Source organism: Trachypithecus francoisi, unplaced genomic scaffold, assembly GCF_009764315.1.
Source record: "Trachypithecus francoisi isolate TF-2019V2 unplaced genomic scaffold, Tfra_2.0 Lachesis_group0, whole genome shotgun sequence".
Taxonomy (NCBI): domain Eukaryota; kingdom Metazoa; phylum Chordata; class Mammalia; order Primates; family Cercopithecidae; genus Trachypithecus; species Trachypithecus francoisi.
Window position 1 is genome coordinate 33,552,713 of NW_022681453.1, and position 12,878 is coordinate 33,565,590.

Below are 12,878 nucleotides of genomic sequence, written 5' to 3' on the forward strand. Positions count from 1 at the left end.
GAAGGTAGCAGAAGTTATTTTCCTTCAGATATCTCCAAAGCACAGCACTTGCTCCTTCTATATTTATAACCTAGGCAGCCTAACCAACAGCTGCTTCAATGTGATGGGAGCAAATCGAGATTCTCAGCTTAGATATGGGCAAGTTTTGAGACAGAATAAAGGCATACTATGTTCCTTTCCTTGATTCAGCTAATTGCTGAATGACATTTTAATAAGCATCTGAGGTAGGACAAATCTGCCATTTATATTAAGATCAGTCTCGAGCTGTAGACAAGACTTTGGACTATAGAATTCAGCAGGAATACCCAGATACCAAAGCTGGGCAAAATGACAAAACAAAACAAAACAAAAAACTGATCCTTGCATATCTTTGAAGTCTGTAACCAACCAATAGGAAAATTTTATCTACTTCCTATAAGAAAAGGCAGTTTCCAAGGGTGGAGCAAGGATAATTTCATGCTGTTAAAATTCTAATTAGAAATTCCTATTCGAAGACTCTGGTAGTTCTTTGCCATCCTTTTTCTGAATTAACATTTTAGATGCTTGGGTTGTGATCTTCCAGCAAATCTTATTTCAAGATAGGCCCTTTCATCTTTCAAGTGGCTTTGGGGCATCCTTCTCAGTACCAGGATCACAGTTATCTATTGCACAAATGAAGCCAAATGAGGATGCCACCTGGCCTTCCTTTCACAAACATCTTTCCTACCCATGACAAAGAAACAAAGCAGTGAATGGTTCAATGGCGTCTGAAGCATATAAATTGTAAATTTTCCCACACAAAGAAACCAATAGATATTTTCAAAAAGTCAGTTTCCCTCTATACTAGCAAGCTGAATCCACTGGAGGAAAGAAGTGTAGGAAGATCCCAGTTCTGTGATGAGTGTCTTGTTATAGTCCCCTGGCTTGTTTTCCTACACAAAGATTGAATCCTGAGAGAAGACAATTTTCCTGTAAAACAAGCAAGGCAGTCCTTAGTCAATGTGACCTTGAACCAATCCAAGCTTTATTGGCTTTAATTTCCTTATATACAAATGGGGATAATAACAGTATCTGCCCCCAACAGATTGTAATGAGGCATAATTTCCTGTAAAATGCCTACCCTACTGCCTGGCTCCTAGTCAATGCCCGGTAAATGGTATCTCTGAAGTTAACAAGGTCTAGATTGATGATGGTGGTGACTGATGTTGATAAGCCGATACTGAATATTAGCTGATACTGAAATTTAGCTCAGAATCTCCCTATTCTTCTGATCATGCCCATTCTACATCCCTAACAACGTTTGTTCCTCAGCACTCAGTGAACTCAGATCCCACCCCCAGATAGAAATAGAATACCACAGCTTAATAAGTTTAAATATCTGCAATTTAAAGAGGACTACAAGAAAACAATGAATAAAGTACTCCACAGGGTGAGTTTAGGTGCTGGAGCATTTCTCCAGAGCAACTTTTTATGGGTAGCCAGGGAGGAAGAAATGAATCAGACCAAGTTAAAGTAGAAGAAACAGAGCTCGATTCAAAGCCCACCTGGATAGATGGTTTTGTGAGGTTGATTCCTGGATATCACTACAATGAACACCTTTGTTGGAATAGCTGAGCCATGGAGAGTTTTGCTAATGTTGGGTGATTAGATTATTACACAAAGCAGCATAGAGGGCAGCCTTCCCTCCTGCCCCTTTGCCCTCCTCCTCTTAATTTTGTAGATTGATTTAACCACTCATCAGTTAATTAAGATATTTTTTCCCTGCATTAGGGTTGGCCTACTTATCAGATGATAATAAAACTCATTTGAAAACTAAAGAGAAACATTTAATTCCAAGTCATATACAAAAGCACATTTATAGATAGATATCATGAGGAAAAGCAAGATCTGAACTTCTAAAATTTAAATTCCAAGGTTTGGGGGCAGGAGGGGTTATTTCTACTGTATTTCAAAGATGCAGGCATTCATGATTAATTTTTTTTTCCTGATGCATTAATAGAAAGAGGACTGATCTGGTAGAGGAATAATCATACAGAAGTTGAAGTCTAAAGTTCTGAATTCAAATTCTGACTCTAAAGAGCTGTGTTGCCATGAGGAAGTCATTTAATTTCTCTATGCTCCATTCTCTCACTTGTAACAATGAAAGTGCTTAATAACCTATTTTCTTTTGTGCATGTACATTTTACAGTCTTTACACGTGCTCATCATTTTTTTTTTAATGCGTGGGTATGTCAAGATAACAGCAAAGTCCTCCCTACTCATTACCCAATAGTCTCACTGCTCAGAGGTAACTATAGTTAACTGTTTGTATACATTCATATATGTAAAGACATGAAGATATATTTTACAGAAAAAATGATTCTACTATATCAAATGTTGTACAATTGCTTTTTTATTCCTACTAATATTTTCCTGAGTTTCTTTTTAAGTGAGTTCAGGTAAATCTTCTTTAAATATTACATAACATTACATTATGTCATGGTTTATTTAACTTTTCATTGATTTATGAATTTAGGTTATTTCTGGTTTCATTTTTTAGCTGATACAAATAAGGCAGCAATGAATTTTCTTGTGCAACTATCATGTGCACTTAGGCTGATATGCCAGTTGACTGGATATCATAGAATGCTGCTAAGAAATTGACTTTTTCTTCTTTCCTAGACCATATTTTTGCTCTAAAAATGTGTATAAAAAACTTCAGCAAGTGACTCTGAACACCATCTCTCTTGTCCTCTCTTTCTCTCTCTCCAAAAAAGATGCAAATATGACATTTTACTGCAAATCTGACAGAAACCCACACGAAAGCCTGCAGAAGGGTCTTCAGAAAGTTTTATTTAATATTGTCAATAATGGGATACAGTTTAAACTGTCAAATCCCTCAGAACTTTAGAGAAATATTTAGAAATTGATGAATGTTAATAACAACAACGTAATGACAAAGTTGGGGGTGGCGGGGAGATGTTAATTTGTTAAAGAAAAAGATGCAGAGCTCAGCTGAGAAGAAAAATCCCCTTTTCTGACTGACACAACTGAGCAAACAGAATCATTCAACTTCAAAGCCACAACAAAAAAATTAACTACTTACCATAATTTAGGAGTAAAGATTGACAGTTTGCTGCAAAAGTTAATCTCCTGATTCATGTTGAAGGCATTGACTCAATAGAGTAACATCATTTATAGTATTGCCTATGAGTTAATAAAATTTGCTATTGGAGAATTTACAACTTCCTGTGTTTAAGAACAAAGGTTCCTTAAAAAAAAGAAGATGTAATTTTAGTTATTGATGCCTCTTTCAACTCAAACACTGCACATTACAAGTGAATAACATATGGTAATTCAAACCAATAAAAGTTACTACAAAGAAAATAAAGAATATGATGGATGACCTGTTCACCTGTTTCTGAAGGTAGAGTATCATCAAGTTGAAGAAAAGGAAGTCAGGCAGAAATGGCATGACCACCATATTATTTTCTTCCATCACTGCATTTATCCAACAATGCCCATTTACCATACATGCACTTAATTTTTATTGTAACCATCCATCTTCATCTCAGAGTGAGATGTATTTCCTAGGTGTGGGGAAAGATTTCCAAATTAATAAGTTATTTCTGCATCAAAATTATCAGAAAATATTACAAAGAGTGTGATGAGAAAAATCACACTTTCAACCCTAGTCTGAAACAACACAATGTATACTTTTGATTTTTTAAAGAAACCTCTTGTAAGGGGCCAAAACGATTCAAGAAACCATTCTGGGATGGTCAACTAGTCACCCCAAGCAGTTTTTTCTTTCTTTACAGCTACATCTTTGAGAGAGTTGTAGAATATGACACATTCAAAGAGACCAGGGCTGAGTTTCAGAAAAATTAGTTTTATAAAAATTATTAATGTAAATAATTTTGAAATTATTTACATTAATGAACTCCAAAGGAAATCTTGAGTCTATAATAAGGCCATATAACAAAAAAACTGAAAGTGAAATTTTCACAATCTCGTAATATTCAATCTTTATTTTCTCAGTATTAATACAGATATTCTATAGGTTTCTAAGATTTTCAGTGTTTCAGAACCATTCCTGTTAGTGTGAAATTTCCAACATACAGAAATGCCATAATTTTTATAAATCTTACAGAAATGCTTATCTTAGGCAAAAACGTTTCACTTAGAAATATGTCATTAAAGGATTTTGGATTCTACATAGTGGCCACTTTAGAGGGAACTCTAGTCTGGATATTTTCTGTTGTTATCTGCCTGACTTTCATTCACTTGTCTTTTGCATCCTCATTTCCACGTGGAACTGCCCCTTCCATAATCTCAGTAGGATGGTGTTTATCATTTAGGTGGTCAATTGATCCAAGTCTGATCAATTACAGCATCGCATCCCTGGAACCATAGTGATTAGTTTAGAGATGAACAAAGGAGCTCAGTCAAGGCTGATTGTAGCCAATGAGTTTCCATGCTAGGACTCTAACTTGAAAGAAAGATGCTCTGTTTCCATGCATACTGCTTTTAATTCATGGATATTTCATCCTTTTCACTCACTTTCAGTTTTTGTTTTGTTTTGCTTAATCATTTCTACTCCCTCTCTTCAGGTTTTTTGTTTGTTTGTTTGTTTTGTTTTGTTTTGCTTTGTTTTAACTTTGGCCAACTCTTTCCATGTCTTTTTCTTTTAGAATCACAGTATCCCAGGAACCACCCAGAGAACAGAAAAACATTTTTTGCTTCAGAAGGATTAGGATCTAGGCACCATGTGGAATTCAGTTGAAGTTGAAGAGTTTCTTACATGTTCTTTACAAAAACAACAAAACAGAAAATAATAAATGAAACAACTACTATCAAAAGGCAGCTGACCCAGCACTTCTTTTCCTTTTTTCTTGAAGTTTGGCTGGGCAGCCTGCAAAACAAAGAAATGTAGTGGCAATGTGAGGTTCATATGTCAGAGCTCTTTATCTTGCGTGGGGCTGAAAACTTGAATTGACTTGCGAGAGAGAGAGAGAAGATATTTTCCCCTCTATCAGAAATGTTCAGGGTAGAGGTTGGCTTAGGGCACAAATGAATTCAGGATCCAAATGATGTCATTGAACTCATTTTCATTCCTTATTTCCACTCTGTCTTCCTCTGCTGGTTTTATGGTCAGGACCTGAAAAATCAAAGCTTGTAGTGACACCTGAAAAATCAAGGCTCAACTACTTTTTATAGCTGAGGGAAGAGGAAGTATATGCAAGATTTTCACTGTACCTCACTGAATTTGACTGAACTCATTCATTCATTCATCTACTCCCATTTCTCTCTATGCAGTTGCTTTCTGATTACAAACACATCAATGACCACAGCATCCCTGAGATGGTGACTTCCGATCACAAGTCTACATGACTTTCCAACTCATCTCTCCAAAGGAAACTAATTCAAACACACTGCTAATTTCAAAAACCATGGAGAGAGATTCTGATAGAAGTCATTTTGTGTCTACCCCTACTCTAATCAGAGGAGCTGTGAAGATTTCCTCTTCAGGGCATTAAGGCAGAGTCTCTAAGAAAGCAGACAGACAGAAGAGGAAACAGTCCCAGCATAACACAGTCCCTACCATAATACACACATATTCCAAAACTCTTTAGGGTCTTTCTGTTACGCCAACCCATTCATTCATGTGATACAAGAATGGAAACAAAATTGGATAACTCTCTACATTCAGGCAAGGCAGAATTCCCAATCCCAGTCTTCCCCATGTGCTCCCAAAGTGCAAGCTTCACCCCAGACCAGTGAAGTAGGATCAGTAAACCTCAAGGAATAACATAAATGCCTATAAGCAACTCCAGCTTAATTTCTAACTTGTACCAGATATGCCAGATACAATGAGTTCAATTCCTGGCTCCATTAATTATTAGCTATGTTGCCTTGGGCAAGTCACTAAACTTCTCTTTGCCACATTTTCTTTAACTGTGAAATGTAACCCTCATGATTTTTGTGTAAACCTCATGATATCCTTCCTTCATAAAATTCTGTGTATCATGATTTTCCACAGTGGGACTATTTGGTGGTATTCTCTTATACTGAAACCCCTGTTAACACTCTAAGTTTTCTATTACCCACCTACCCCTAAATGATGAGATGGCAAAATCAGAGAGCGTCAGTGTGGAAATACAAATGTGACTTCTCAACCCAGCCCTGAGCATAGACATAGTGTTGCTTTGAAAAGGTACTAAACTTGGGCCCCCAGATTGCCACCTATAAAATGAGGGAATTGGAGTGATTGTTTCTGTTTCCTTCCGGCTTTATTCTAAGAATAACCATTCAATGTAACAATTATTTTAAGACTGAACTTATGGTAACTTAAATGTTACCGTCATGGAAAATTAAGATGTCTTTGTTAAACAAGGGAAGTACCAGTGTGCTGTCAAATATGGAATTCTCTTGTATAAATGTGACTGGAGAAAAAAAATGTAAGAGAGCAACCTCTGAGCAAGGCTTCTGATAGTGTCTGAGGTAATATCCTGAGAGGATATGGCTCCTCATTAAGAGACCCTGGCCCAGCACAGCAGAAGGAGGAAGAAGCAGCAACAGGTTTTCCCTTGTGATATATTGCTGGTCTTTCACAGATCTGTATTTTTTTTTTCCTACCTTGTTTCCATTTATTGGTTAACTACTAATATTAATAGTTTTCTTAACCTGGTTGTAACCCCCATTTTTGATTTAGAAAACAGATTCCAAAGGCAATCCTTGTTTCATTGGAAGCTGAGATTTTGACTTGCTGTACCTCATGGCCTTCTGGATTTGGACGGAGGCTTAACCTGAGAAGAATATTATGTCTGGGTAAAGAACAGAGCAGTCCCTGAACTGCCACAGCTATAGATCCTTGGTATGCCAGGAAATATACTTTTGTTCCAGGATCATTTTCAAGTCACTACCCAGGCCTCTCCAAAGAAGCAAATGCCATTCTGTCTTGTTTTTCATCCTGATGTGGGCTTGGGCACGAATACATTGTCCAGCAGCATCAAACACTGTTCTGCAGAGGCTTCATCCTCAAACTATCCTATCAAAGAAATAACTGCAGGACACTCAGCCTCACAGTAGAACTCATTGTGACTACAAGCCCTGTTTTATAAACCTAATCACATTGTCCATATAAACAGCAGGAAGCCAGCCGGGCAAGGTGGTTCACACCTATAATCCCAGCACTTTGGGAGCCTGAGGCGGGCAGACGACGAGGTCAGGAGTTCAAGACCAGCCTGGCCAACATTGTGAAACCCTGTCTCTACTAAAAGTACAAAAATTAGATGGGCATGGTGGCGGGCGCCTCTAATCCCAGTTACTCGGGAGGCTGAGGCAGGAGAATTGCTTGAACCCAGGAAGTGGAGGTTGCAGTGAGCCGAGATCATGCCACTGCACTCTAGCCTGGGTGAGAGAGCAAGACTCTGTCTTGGAAAAAAACAAACAAGCAACGACAACAACAAAAAACAAAAGTATGAAGCCAATCAGAGAAGCAAAATTATTTATTTTGTTTTGTTCTATGTGAGATAGGGTCTCGTTCTATTGCCCAGACTGCAGTGCAGTTCTGCAATCATAGCTCACTGCAGCCTTGAACTCCTGGCCTCTCACCTCTCACATGATCCTCTCTCCTCGGCCTCCCAAAGTACTGGGATTACAGGCATGAGCCGTCATACCTAGCCAAAATTCATAGATAGCTATGAATGGGTGTGATATCTCACACTCTAGAGAAATAAGGGAGGTGGGAAAAATTATTCTTTGAACACTTGCTACTAGTCAAGCTTTAAATGCACTGCAAAATTAAATCCAAATAAGAACCCTGGGTGTGGCAGGGCAGTCTTTCCTATTTCCATATTACAGGGCTATGAAGCAATTTGCTCAAGGCCACTTAGCTAGTAAGCAGCTGAGCTGGGATCCAAACCCAGGTCTGTTTGTCTTCAAAGCCTATGCATTTTTTTCTTACCTCCCCCCACCACCACCACCACCAAATGCCCAAATATCACTTTAAATAAAGGGGGGAACTCATTTTCTAATTTAGATTCATATTGATGCATATTATATGACATTTCCTATCTTGTGAACAAGGCTTATTTCTATAGCATTTTCATAGCACCCCAGAAAGTAAAATTTTTCTCTAAAAGAGACTCAGATAATTTTAATATTTTGCTTACTCAAGAAAGGCAGATTACATTCTGCATTCAAAACAAAATAGCTCCCCCTACAGTTTTTGTTCTGTTCTCATCCTCGGCTTTGGCAAACAATACAGAGAACCCCTAGGTCAGATACTAGAAGGCAGAGCTGTGCATTTGCCCCTTATTGATGGGAGTAATTATTGGTCCATCTGCTTAGAGAGGATCAGGGTTGCTACTCAGGACAAGGAGACAGCACTTTAACATTTCCTCACTGTCTTCAGTGTCGGCAACAATTAGCAGAATAACTCTGTAGCTGCTAAGAGTCTCGTGTTGATTTTGACAAGCTCCAAGCTGGAGTAAAAATGTGCTTTCTGAAGGCCAAATTCCCTTCCAACTTCCAGCGCATAGCTGGCAAAGGCAGACACTGTCAGCCATTCAAGTGCTGAGATTCCTCTGTGATGTCATGAGTCCCAGCTTGGCCCAGTGCCCACTGCCTCCCGGTAACTGGTTGGAACCTCGCAAAGCTGTGCGTCAGCATCACGTTAGGAACATGGCACCTACGTGCTCTCCCATGGGTCTGCAACGAGGGAACACCACTGATGATGCAAGGGCTGCTGGGAAGTTCACTATAGTTCTGGGTGCTCAGTGGCCCTGGGGACATCAATAATTTGAACTGGCCTAATGTCATTTGCTCTCACTATCCCTTACAACAATCAGCTGTCTCTGCCTCTTTTCAATTTGGTTCTTTCTCCTAAATCATTTCCCAAGGAATTTTTAGGTGGAGGGAGGTGGAAGACCCTTTGTGTAGTCCATGCAAAACCTACCTAAGTGGACAAATGAAGGAAGACAGATAATAAGCAGACGCCTATTGATAATGTTAAGAATAATTAAATTAGAAAATGGAGCTAGAAGGTACGCTGAAAATTTTAAAGGATATAGAAATATAATTAACATGTGATGAGCTCTTAACGTGGGCTAACGACTGTGTTAACAACTTTACATGTAATGTTTCTTTTAATCCTCAAACCAGGCTTATAAGATTCATTCTATTAATAGACTCACTTTGCAGAAGAGAAAACTGAGTTGGAGAAGTTAAATATTAAAAAGATGTCAAATTTCAGAGCAGAAAATTAAATCTATATCTGTATGACTCTAAAGCGCATGTTCTTAACACTGGATAGTACTGCTTCCCCAAAACAGAAGTACAAATTAAGTAGCAATTGGTAGTGGAAAGTATAATCAGATACTAGGAATGATACTCAGATCCTGAGAAAACTTAGATTTTAAAACATGAGCATGCATTCTCAGTAAAGTTGCCCATTGCACCCGTAAAGTACCTCTTACCTCGATTACTGGACATGACAATCAGTGTGTATAGAATGATTTGTGCCTTTTTAAGCATTTCCATATGTGCCATTTTATTGAATCCTCTCAGTAATCCTATAAGAGACATGGGGCAGTAATCTCCACTTTCTACATAAAGCAACTGAGGAAGTTAAGTGACATGGCCAAAGTCCCATAATTTAAAAAGAAGAGTGTCCTGATTCTCAGTTAATAGCATTTTCTGCTTCCCTGAGATGCCTGACTTGGAAGCAAATGGTAACTTCCATTCTTCCACCTCTTCCCTACAGCAAACCTAGCCCTTGGTATCTGCCTTTCTCCATCTTCTTTAAAGAGATAACGATCCTCTCACCCACAAATCTCTGTGTATCCAAGGACAGGGTTAAATAAATCACTTATTTGCCCTAATCCTCCATGTCTGTCAATATTTGATGAATGGCTTCTTTAGAAACTGCCCCAAGTTTTCCTGACCAGCTGAAAGTGATGAGCAATGGAGAGAATTTACAAGGCAGGAGAAATGGGTGGTAGTTTGGCAGACCAGACATTTGGGGATGATATTGTCTAAATTGGTTAATTTGTTTTAATCAAGTGGCTTAGTTCAAGCCATCATTAGCTCTCCCATGTCAATGGTATAAGTGGAATGACCTCCTAAAAGGTCCTGCTGCACCAGGCCAACTCATTTGGTTCCATTTTTTAAAGTGAAGCCAGTTTAATCTTACAAAAAATGCAAGTTCCTCTTGGCTTTAAGCCTTTCAAATGCTTCTCAAGGCCTTTAGGATTAAAACAACAAATCCTTATAATAACATATGACCCCAGCTTACTTGTCCAACCTCTGCTCGAGTCACTCCCCAACATGCCGCATTTCCCCTCTCAGTCTGCACCCTAATCTCTTTACTCAGTGTATAAGAATTCCCTTCACAACTGCCCTGACAATAGTCCTCCAACCTAGGCTTGAATGTGCCCAGGAATAGCCTGGCAGAACAGCCATTCTCTTGACAGACACATCAAATCATCATTCCCTAGTTGAGTCCCAATCAGTTCCTTTATAACTTGGGCTCAGAAGTCATGGAGATTTGGGTCCATGTCTTATTCCATTGCACACTAGCTGTGTGAGTCAATGTCAAAGCCTCAGTTTCCTCATCAGAGATGGGTAACCTGATGAAGTTGCAGCAATTAAGTGAGAACAGGTGTAGAATACTCCTAACAGTGCCCTACACGTAGTAAGTGTTCAGTAAGTATTAGACATCGTCATCATCATCACTTTCACCACATACCTTTCCATTCACTTGGCTACACATCCTGAGTTTCTTCAACCAATGCAGAATAGCATTAACTATTTAAAAATCAGCTAACATTTAATAGTCCCCCCAGGACATATAGCCTAATGCCCTTTTATCTAGGGAGAAGTCTTAGATTATCATAAGAAGTATCCTAGCTCTGCTGCCAAGTTATAGGGGGTTACTGACTAAGACCACAAGTTGACTGCCACATCTCCTCCCACCAAGCCAGGCCCACACCTAATGCCCATGTACACGCACCAAAGAATAAGTGAATTTCCCAATTCAATTAACTTTAGAATTGGACTTCTAATCCAGCTTGAGTCTATACTACATCAACACAATAGGAATAGAAGAGGAGGGGGATGACAGTCTAAGACCCAGGACAGTTGCAAAAGGATTTTCTGTTTAACAAAAAAGAAAAAATACACAACTAACAAGAAAAAGAAAACATATAGTGCTCTTACTTGCGTTTTTGGTTCACAGTGAAAAGTCAACATGGTCTCTGTCTTTTCTTTCAAGAACTCGAATGCTTCCTACTTCAAAGCGTATCATCTAAGTTATTGCCTTTCAAAAAGACATGAAAAAGAGACATTAATTTGTGCAGCATGAATTGAATTTCTGAAGGAAATACATGGGGAGTGGTATTTGAGGAGAAACTATAGAGGCCAACGTAGTAAAACACGTCTCCCTGCATTGGTGTTATGAGTCATCACACTCAGCCAATGTGGGTAGACTGTGCCACATTTCATCACGTCTGCACACCATGCCAGATGACCATAAAGAAACATCACATGTTTCTTTGCATATACAGCCTCATCTACCATAAAGAAATAATTAAAACAAGCAACCAATAGAAATTGCGCACATGTATTTTTTAACTGAAATGCAGTGTAGCAACTACAGCCATGAAACAGATAAGAGGGAAAACAGATCAATATTTAGAGCATAAATTTTGGTAATGCAAAATCAAATTACCATCCAAGGAACCCAGCTCTTCTTGCCACATCACCCCAGAAAGGCAGCCAACTCAAGGCAAAAGAGGACATTAATTTCTCACTTTTCACTCCTATATGATTCCCACTCCCTCTTCAGACCATCGGGACCTGCTCTAAGCAAATGAGGCTCATGGGAAGTTGACAGCAACACCTTCTCGCCCCATCAGTATGGTCTTTCTCCCTCATTGCAATCACTGACAGATTTCTATCCTCAAGGCACTCAGAACATTGATTCACCCGGACTCTTTTGGTTACAAGTGTCAGAAACTAAACTTACTGAGTTAAGCCAAACTGGAACAATGGGTTCAAACAGCAGAGAAGTCCAGGAATAAGCTGGCCCAGGAAGCCCAGTGACTTAGACAATGTGATTACATTTTACCATCTCCCTCTATCTCCAAGCTCAGGTTCTACCTGTTGTCCTCTTCCTTTTCTATAGATTGGCTTCTTCCTCATGGCCAGGTTGAATGAGAAAATGGTAAAAGAGGTGTGGATGCAGACAACTCTAGGCGTTCATTTCCTACTTAGTAACACCAGAGCTTCTCTATTCCATTGTCTCTCTCTATGAAACTGCAGGGAAGAACTCTGATTGGCCTGAATTGGGTCATGTGCTCATCCCTGTGGCCATGGAAACCAGTTACTATGATTGGCCAGGCCTACTTTTTATGTTCATTCCTATGGCTGCAGGGCCATGTCCTGCGATTGGCAGCTCCTCAGAACCACATGGAGTGGAAGAGCTGTCCCTAGAAATAAGGTGCTTGGTATTCTGAGAGGTAAGTAGAAAAGACAAAAAAATGACAGTTATTTACCATATCATCCCATTCTGTCTTTGTTACCAGGATACGCACATCCTCTGACCCTCTTTCACTTTAACCCATGACCTCTGCTTCCCATTAAATATTTTCTGGAATAATTCGTATAAACACAGACCTTTTAAATCCTGCCTTAAAATCCCACTTGATCTCATTTTCACATTTAAAGAAATCTGTCCTAGAAGTTATAAGTAAATAAAAAACACTTTGGGTTTACTACAGTTTGGTTTGAAAAAAAAACTTCAGAATTACTTTTGTAGAACTCAAAAAAACATTCAATTACCAACCATTCCTCCTTTTGAAAGTCCCAAGATGCATGAAGGCTGCTCTCAAGGCCACTCACCTGCCTGCTCAAAT

General features: G+C 39.0%; 2 long non-coding RNA genes across 2 annotated transcripts; both read right to left on the reverse strand.

Moving 5' to 3' along the window:
- Window positions 1-439: 439 nt before the first annotated feature.
- Window positions 440-3,554, reverse strand: LOC117076437. Its single transcript, XR_004434368.1, has 3 exons — window positions 3,374-3,554; window positions 3,065-3,229; window positions 440-948 (listed from the first exon to the last, which is right to left on the reverse strand). It is a non-coding gene; the product is annotated as an uncharacterized LOC117076437 (long non-coding RNA).
- Window positions 3,555-4,935: 1,381 nt separating this feature from the next.
- Window positions 4,936-12,217, reverse strand: LOC117076438. Its single transcript, XR_004434369.1, has 3 exons — window positions 11,990-12,217; window positions 11,182-11,281; window positions 4,936-5,119 (listed from the first exon to the last, which is right to left on the reverse strand). It is a non-coding gene; the product is annotated as an uncharacterized LOC117076438 (long non-coding RNA).
- Between the last annotated feature and the right edge of the window lie 661 nt (window positions 12,218-12,878).